This window comes from Gorilla gorilla, chromosome 21, assembly GCF_029281585.2.
Source record: "Gorilla gorilla gorilla isolate KB3781 chromosome 21, NHGRI_mGorGor1-v2.1_pri, whole genome shotgun sequence".
In the NCBI taxonomy this organism is placed as follows: Eukaryota; Metazoa; Chordata; class Mammalia; order Primates; family Hominidae; genus Gorilla; species Gorilla gorilla.
The window spans coordinates 36,287,220-36,296,586 of record NC_073245.2 but is presented as its reverse complement, the minus strand read 5'-3'; positions in this window follow the sequence as shown (position 1 = coordinate 36,296,586).

Below are 9,367 nucleotides of genomic sequence, written 5' to 3'. Positions count from 1 at the left end.
GGTCTTGTGTTGTCAGGGACCTGGCATCATGCCTGGCACAGAGCACTTGCAAAATCTTCATTCTCAAGATTGGCATTTGTAGCTCTGGTCTCTCTATGTATGGGTAAGGTACATGTGGATAGGTGTGGGTCTGTGTGTGTGTGAGTGCATGTTTCAGGGACACAGGCTATCAAAACCAGCACAAGGTGACTCCAATAAGGGAAGGGAAGAAAGCGCATGGTAAACCAGGAAGACACTCTAGAGATGAGGCTTCCTGCACTCCACATGGCCTCTTGGTGCCTGTGCCATTGTAGCCTTCAGTACTCATGCTTGTCCTACCCTCCGGGTCCTCCCCTGGATCTCAGTGCCTGGCCCGTGGAAAGCTTCAGTAAATGGGGAAACACAAATATAAGGGAATATAACTAGCTAATTAGGGTAATGAAGTGAGGAGTAGCCATTTCCAACATGCATTAAGCTGTCCCTGATTTTTAGGGCCTGGAGGTCTAGTGAGAGAGACAATTTGCGGCATGATGGGGAGGAAGTAGGATTCACAGAGAAGGTGAGCTTGGCTTTGTAGGTTAAGTAGAAATTCACCAGGCAGAGAAGATGTGGGAAGACCCTCCAGGCAGAAGAGTAACAGGATCAAAGCCTTGTGGTGAAAGAACAAGACAAGTGGGCCAGCAATGCTACTAGAGGGGGAGGGGAAAAAGTCAAGGTGGAAATGGAGGGGCCTCAGCTCCTCAGTGCCTGGGGTGTTATGCTAAGGAATTTGGATGTTACCCTTTAGTCAAAGGGACAAGGGAGGGACATGACCAGGTTTGCAGTTTGAGAAAATTATCAGGCTGATATCTGGAAAGAGGAAGATCTGGAGCAGCGAGACCAATGGGAGGCTTCTTTGCTCAGGTGAGAGACAGTGGTCATCTGGATTAGGCAGAACTTGAAGCCAAGGCTGTAGGAACTGAGAAGACAGTTCCAGTTTACCATATGAGGAGTACCTACTGTGGCTGGCAGGGCACCAGCACTTCTACCCAGATTATCTCATTAAAATTCTAAAGTAGACCTGGTCAGTTCTGGAAGCCACCTGGGCCTCAGGCATGAGAGAGGAGGAGGAATTGGGGCAAATCTAGTGGGTGGGTGCAGTTGGAGATGCTGAGCCTGTTAGCAAAGATGGGACAGGAAAGTGGGGAGCAGGGAAAGGAGTGGCAGAGAGAGTGAGGCCTTTCCCTGCCTGGCTGCAGCCTTTACCCAGGAGCCTCCCTTTCCTCATTCCTGCCAGATCTGCTGGACCCAGGACCAGGACCCTCATTGGTGTTGAAGGTTCTGTCTCCTCTCTGGACCTCCCTCCCTCTGCTTCTTCTGAGGATTGCTCAGTGTTCTGCCGAAACACAAATCTGACTGCATACTCTCCTGCTGATAAATCTCCAAGGATGCCTCTGATTCTGGGCAAAGCCTGAGCTTCTTAGTTTTCTGTTCTGTGGGTCTCCATTGTTTGATATCCCCTCCCCAGCTTCAACTCTGCCTGTTCCTCCCCATCAAAGTACCTGTATTTTAATATGCTACCTCCTCTCCTTTTCCTCCAAGATTTTCATAATTGTGGTTGTGATGATGATAATGATGGTGATGGTGAAGGTGCTGATGATAGTGATAGTTATGTTGAGGATGATAGTGAGGATACTGATAGTGATAATGTTGGTGTTGATGAGGAAGGTGATGGTGAAGGTGGTGATAATGATAGTGATAGTTATGCTGAGGATGATGATGGTGAGAATGGCAAAGGTGAGCATGATGATGGTGATGATAAGGATGGTGATGCTAAGGTGATAATGATGGTGATTATGAGGAAGGTGATGGTGAAGGTGGTGATAATGATAGTGATAGTTATGCTGAGGATGATGATGAGAATGGTGAGAATGGTGAAGGTGAGCGTGGTGATGGTGATGGTAAGGATGGTGATGAGGTGGTAATGATGGTGATGGTCAGGATGGTGATGATGAAAATGGTGGTGGTGATAATGAAGATGATGGTGATGGTGAGGATGGTGATAGTGAAGGTGGTGATAGATACTGATAGTTATGGTGAGGATGCTGCTGCTGATGCTGGTGAGAATGGTGAGGGTGGGACTGATGATGATAATGAGGATGGTGATGGTGAGTATGGAGATGGTGATGGTGCACCCCTTGATTTGGCAATTCGACATCTAAGAATTGTTCATTTCTTCTAGGATTTTTGTTTTTTGGGTCAAGACTTCTCTATGTTGCCCAGGCTGGCCACGAACTACGGGCCAGAGTGATCCTCCCACCTTGGCCTCCTGAGTAGCTGTGATTACAGGCATGAACCGTGGTGCCTGGCTTTACCCTAGACATTTATCCTGAGGAAATAATCAGAGAAGTGTGCCAAGTGGTACTGAGAGAAGGGTATTTATTGTTGCATCGATGATAGTAGGTAAGATGTGGGAAGAATGTAAATGTCCAGCAATAAGAGATTGGACTACATACAGCAATAATTGTGCTACAGCTAGGCAAGGGGCTGGCTTATGGCCATTCAGAACACAGACCCTCCTGATTGAGTCAAATCTCCTGTCACCGCTCTCACACACCACACACCTCCCTCCTTTTCAGCACAAATTACATTCGTAATTTTACATTTCTTTGTGAACCTCTTTGATGACTTTCTGTATCCCTCATTAGACGCTAAGCTCCATGGAGGCAAGGAGTATACTATGTTCATTATTGTGTCCTCCATGCCAAGTTAAGTTCCTGGAACACAGTACACTCTCAATAATTTGTTGTTAAATGAATGACTGAATCTATATTTCTTAGTATGGAAAGATGTTGGAAATATGCAATTAAGAGAAAGAGCAGATTATAAAACAGCATGCATGCTGTAGTACAGACTGCAAATTCCCTCCTTTCTTGATCTTCTTTGGGGGACCACATGCGCACTCTCAGTCAATAAATTATGATTGATCCAAAGTCAATCACGACAATGCTATTCTCTACTGCTAGGGATGGTCATGAGATCAGGTTCTGGCCAATCTAAACTGATTTCCAGACCTAAAGAGAAATCCTCTGGGGGTCACCTCTGAAGTTCTTGCTTTTCTAATAAGAATACAGAAGTGACTGCTTTTGCTGGCCTTGTAAACTCATGTAGTGGTTGGAGCTGCAGTAGCCGTCTTACAGCCATGAGCTAAATTCCAATAGACTCACAAAGATGCTGGGCCTAACATTGTTGAACCAGTGAACCATAGCCAGGAACCATAGGTACTCTAACTATGTAAGAAAAATGAACCTGTCTTTGTTTAAGTGACTGAACTTTCAGATTAATGCACTCCCAACAGGTACAGAGCATGATCCCATATATACCTGTATGTGCAAATATGAATAGAAAAATAATTAAAGTGATTATCACTGTGTGGTAGGATTCTCCTTCATATTTTTTTATTTTATAAAGTTTTCCCAAGGGGCATGTAAATAATAATCAGACAAATATTTCTGAACATTCAGAAAATATACAATGGTACTAATTTTATTTTTAAAAAATAAACAAAATATTGGGGCCCCAGAATGTAGTTCACTACTATATGGTAAGTTAGCCACGACCGAGATGAACACTTGTTGGTGTCCTGGAGGACAGGTTCTGCAGCAGTGAGAGGTCCCCTCCAGAACAGTATGTGGTTCCAAACTCCTGACGGAGGCGGGGCAAACCCCAAGGAAGTAGATGAGAACCTGAGTGAGGCTCTGTGGGGAGAGACGATGTTCCTCAGTCCTCACAGGGACATGTCAGTTTCACTTGAGATTAGGCCCCAGCCTTGGCTGGGAAGCCTGCCAGGCAGGTTCTCAGCAGCATGGGGTGATAACAGGAGGAGGGGAAGCCTGGCAAGCTGGGGTAGCTCTGGGGTCTTCAGGTGGGGCTGTCTCAGGCAGCAACTGTGTTGGATGTAAACACAGATTTCCAGGAAGCAGAGCGTTGCAATCTCTCCCACCACAAACCTGGACCATCAGGGATGTTTCCATAGCAGCATCTATGTCAGTGAGGAATCTGGACATGATCTGTGATCCCCTCTCCCACTTTTCCTTTTCCCTTAGAATGGGACAGAGCAGCCTGGAGCAGCTAGTGTCCTGTAGTGACTCCAGTTTGCTGCTCTCTTCCTTATCTTCTTCCTCCTGCCCTCTGTCTCCTCTGCATCCTTCACCTTCTACATCAGGAAGCTCAAGTCACCGGGCCGAGCCTGAGCTTCTCATCTAAATCACGGAGTGCCAGGCAATGCCTCCCTTCCTCTTCCCAGGGAGCAACTTCAATCTTCCCTGCCTGCAGTAGGGAGTTAGACCCTGCTCCCTATTCCCTGTGCAACCATCCGCAGCCTGTTTCCTCACCCCTGTAATGGGACTGCCGTCCTCCCTGCCCACCTGGCGGTGCTAATTCCAGGCCGGGGGCCCTCCTGGGAAAATCACCATTGTGGGTGACACGGTGGGTGTTTGTGTGTGTGGAGGGGTGGGGCTGCCACCTGGCCATTTACAGACCCCTTCCTTCCTCTCTCCCTGTGCTTGTCACATGTCAGGAATCCCTCTCCTTTGTGCCACGAAACATAAGGCATTTTCCGATCCATCATGTCATGGAGCCTAGCATCTCCTTGGTGAAGTTGGAGTTATTGTCACCATTTTACTGATGAGTAAAATGAGGCTCAGAAAGGGGAAAGTCGTTACCCGGGTTCCGCCGTGGACCTACAGTGGAGCTGGGATTAGGATGCGTGTTCTGGATTCCTGGTGGGGTCCTGGCCCATCTGCAGCTAAGGCCTGTCTTTCTGCTCCCATGAGGTCCCTTTTCCATTCCTTTCCTCCCCATGACAGCCACTGTCACCACCACCCAGGGTCTGTGCTCACTGTCACACCACCACTCGCTGACCCCTGCGTCTGGGCTGGAACCCACCATGTCCATCAGAAGGATTTTCCTCAATGGTGGTTGGGCTCCAAATCCACTCTCCCCAGACTGACACAAATTGCAGTACAGGGGGCCGCAACTGTAGGCGTTTCTGGTCTAGAGAGAGAGAGATGGTGCCATAGAAATGTCAACATCACTTGGTGAAGAGGAGAGTGGAAGCACAGGAGAAAGTTCAGGGAGTGACGTCAGGAGGAGATAGACCTTGAGTTGGGTCTTGAGGGATGTGTAAGAGCTACCAGGGAAGGAACACTGGGAAGGGCATTGCAGGAGGAAAGAGCAGGATTCTCCAAGGCTCAGGCTGGTCTGGTGGCTACAAGATAGAGCTGGGTGACCTGGACCCCTTGAGACAGTGCTCCCTTTTCTGGAGGAAATCTGCAGCTCCCATACTTTGGGCTGTCTCAGAGTCCCCCAGAGATCTTGGGAAATTCCTGGGTCCAGTTCCCAGGGATTCTGGTCCAGGCAGAGGAATCCACACTTCTCACAGGCAGGGGCTGTGACCTCACCCCACAGTTCTGATGCAGTTGGTCCCTGGATCACTCTTGGAGAAATACAAGCAGGACTGAGAGGCTTTGACCCAAGCACTGTGCAGGGGGTGGGATGGGGATAGATGGGGAATGGGCCAGAGGAATAGTGGTTACAGCTATACCTTCCTGGACCACCCTGTCTAAAATGTGGCTCTCCCATCCCCCTTTCCCACTGATACATTCTATCCTCCTTCACTTTTCCTTTATTTTATTTTTTGTAGATACAGGGTCTCACTATGTTACCCAGACTGGTCTCAAATTCCTGACCTCAACCATCCTCACATCTCGGCCTCCCAAAGTACTGGGATTACAGGCATGAAGCACCATGCTCTCATCACCAACTCACATGCTGAACATTTGACTAGTTTATTTATTATCTGTTTCACCCTACTAGCATGAGGGCTACATGAGGAAAGGGACTTTGTCTATGTCATTCACTGCTGTAGCCAAGTGTCTACAATGTGTAAGGTCATGGAAGCTGTTTCTGTTTTGGTTTGTAATTTTAATTTTGGGAAGCAGAAGATATCTGAGTGGACTCAGTGGCTGACAGGAAAAGGGAGAACAGTCTTGGTGTGCACTAGAGTGACAGGGAGACCTAGACAGAGAGATGTCAGAGGACAGTTCCTGGAAGAGGCTGACGGAAAGGTGGGGCAACTGGGGAGGGTCTCTCTCGACATCAATTCCTTTGAAGCTGGCAGGGAGGAAGGAAGTGCATGGGTGGAGAAGAATGCCTGAAGAAGACCTCCTTGGGTTCCATATTCTTCATGAAGTGACAGGTGAGGGGCTTCCTGGGAAGAGAGGGCAGGAGGGGAACAAATGTAGGCTGGTGATGGTGGGCCTGCAGCAGTGCCCCAGGGTGAAGGGGTGAATGCATTACTGAGGCTGGACCCTGGTCATGACCCTTGCCTTGGCCTCAAGACTCATTAAAAACCAGCCTCCACCAGTGAGCTTAGATCATGCCACTGCACTCCAGCCTGGAGACAGAGTGAGACTCCATCTCAAAAACAAAAACGAAAAACAGCCTCCAGTCCCAATGTGCCCAGCTGGACCATGCGCTGCTTCCTGGATGTGCCACCATCACAACTGGAACAGAAATCCTGAGTCACTGCCTCTAGAAAGCCTGCCTGGATTCAGTGCCCATCTGACTGGGCTCCTGCAGCACCTGGTCTGACACTACTATGTGACTTGCCTCTGCCTGCCTCTTATCACAGGTGCCTGTATTTTTACCTGCCTCAGTGAGGGCTTTTGAGGCCCGGGCCAGGCTGATCCATCTTAGGGGCTACAGCAGGTGCCAGCAATGGCTGGGCTGTGTCAGGGCTGGGCAATAGGCAGGCCAGGTTCTCACTCTGGGCAGGGGTGCCCTTTGTGGGCTCAACTGGGCATGACCACTGCTTCTGAGTGGCCAGAAGATTCCTGGGAGAGGCCTGTTTATCTTGGGCTGACCCTCACTCCCCAGTTCCTTCCTCCCACCCTCACTTGCTGAAACCCTTTTGCATGTCCTCAAAATCCTGCTCCAGCACCAGCAGCCCCCTGGGTTTCAGCAGCCTCAGGGAACTCTTCCTTTTCTTCCTTGCTGTGAGTAAGAGGCCCGATCCCCTGAGGACACTGCTGCCTTGCTGTCCTCTGCTGCAGCCGTTCCCTGGGCCTGAGAAGGACAGGTCCTCCTTGCTTCTCATTGCCTCCCTCTTTCAGCTCATCATCCTGCTCTCCCATAAAAATCCATTCGTGTGCCACAAAATGATGTTTCCGTCAACCCAGACCGCATGTGCAGTGGTGGACCCATGAAACTATAATGGAGCCGAAAGACACCTACTGCCTAGCCCAGTGGTATAACAATTGTAACGTTATGGCACAGTTACTTTAAAAATATATTTATTAAAAAAGATTTATAATTCTATAGAAAAAGAAATATATATCTCATAGTGTAGCCTAAGTGTTCAGTGTTTATAAAATCTACAGTAGTGCGCAGTCATGTCCTAGGACTTCACCTTCACTCACCACTCACTGACTCACCCAGAGAAGCTTCCAGCCCTGCACGTTCCATTCATGATAAGTGTCCTAGACCAGTACCATACCATATTTTTATATAGTGCAATACTACATTTTTACTGTACTTTTCATGATACGTTTAGATGCACAAGTACTGACCATTGTGCTACAACTGCCAACAGTATTCACTGCAGTAACCTGTGCCCAGGTGAGCAGCCTGAGAGCAGTAGGCTGTGCCATAGAGCCTAGGTGTACGGTAGATACAATATTGAGGTGTGTGTAAACACACTCTGGTGTTCGCACAAAGAAAAATTACCCAAGGACACGGTGACACACGAAGGGAATCAATATTGAAGCTCTTGCCCTCAGATTGCACCCAGGGCCACATCCCTATGCATTGAAGACTTGGCTCCCGGTTCATGGGCACTTTATCCTGCTGAGGTGATGTCAACATGCACATAGAGAGTCCTCCTCATGCTCTGGCTCTTGGTTCCTCCACTCCTAGAGACCTTGTCTCCACCCTCCCTGAGTCACCCACTCCTACCTGTATAATCTTGTCCTTGTCACTGCAGAAACTCTAGCTACTCCAGACCCTCAATTTCAAACACCCTTTTTTTGACCACCACTTTCCTTTTTCCAGCTGCCTCCCAACTCCAACACACTTCAATGACTCCAAATTTTCACTTTTGTGTCTCACTCACTTTCTTGCAAATTTCCCCTCCTCCCAGCTGAGACTATATGGCCCAGCCTGTCATCCACCCTCTCTAACATTCTCCACTCTCTTGCCCCACAATTAATTGTACTCCCAGGGGAAAACTGCACTCTGCTGAAAACCAGGTATCCATTCCCTCTGCTCCTGCACTCAGGTGGCCGAGCGCAGCCAGAGAGAAACACACATGCCTTTTGCTCTCATTTAATCATCAAGCCGAAACGTCCAGTGGGCCCTGGATGATGTCCTACAAACTCACTAATTTCCTGATTCCATAAGTCTGCCAGACTTCTTTATTTGTTATCTTAATAAAAATATATATAATCTAAGCATGTTATGAATACCAACTGATTTAATTATCATCACACTGTATGAATCTGTTCTATAATAATCACTATTTCACAGCTGAGGAGATGCTGGCACAGGAAGAGATGAAGTGACTTGCCCTGGAGCCCAGGCACCCAGCTCTGGAAGTGCTGCCCTGTCCCCAAGCAACAGTATCTTGCCTTCTCCTTCCTCCTTAAACCTCTAAAACCTTCCTCAGCCTTCCTTACACCTGTTGCCTTGCTTCCTATTTCAATTTGAAAATAGATGCAATAAAGAGAGAACCTTCCCTGGATCCCACCCCCACATCTCCCCAGCTGCTTGCCTCTGTGCTTCCTTCTCCACCTTCGCTTGTTATTGTAGCTGGAGTGTCTCCACTCATGTTAGGGGCGACTTTTCTCCATCATATCCACATCACATCCACATCATGTCCACAGTTCAACCCTCAGTTCTTTCCTGAGTGTCTGCTTTGCACACTGCCCGGTTCCACAATGCAGGTCTCCCACCCATCTCACACCCTGCATGCTTACTTATTCATCATCTGTTCTGCTCTACTACAGTGAGGGGCAGGGATTCTGGGTATCTTATTCACTGCAGATTCCAGCATCTAGAGCAGTACCTGGCACCTAGAAGATGTTGGTATTTAATGAAGTCAGTCATTTTATATGTCAGGCTCTGGCCTGGTGCTGGGGACACTAGGGTGATTCAGACAGGTCCCTGCTTATACCAAGTTTACAGTCCCATAGGGGAGACAAACACATTATCTGACAAATTTGCAGGCAGCCATTTATATTTTTCATCTTACAAAGCAGCCCTTATTGTACTTGAGAGGAAATGCACTCAAGCCGTGAGCTGTAGCCCCACCTCCCCTACCTCAGGACAGAAAGCCCCAGGCTGCAGCCCT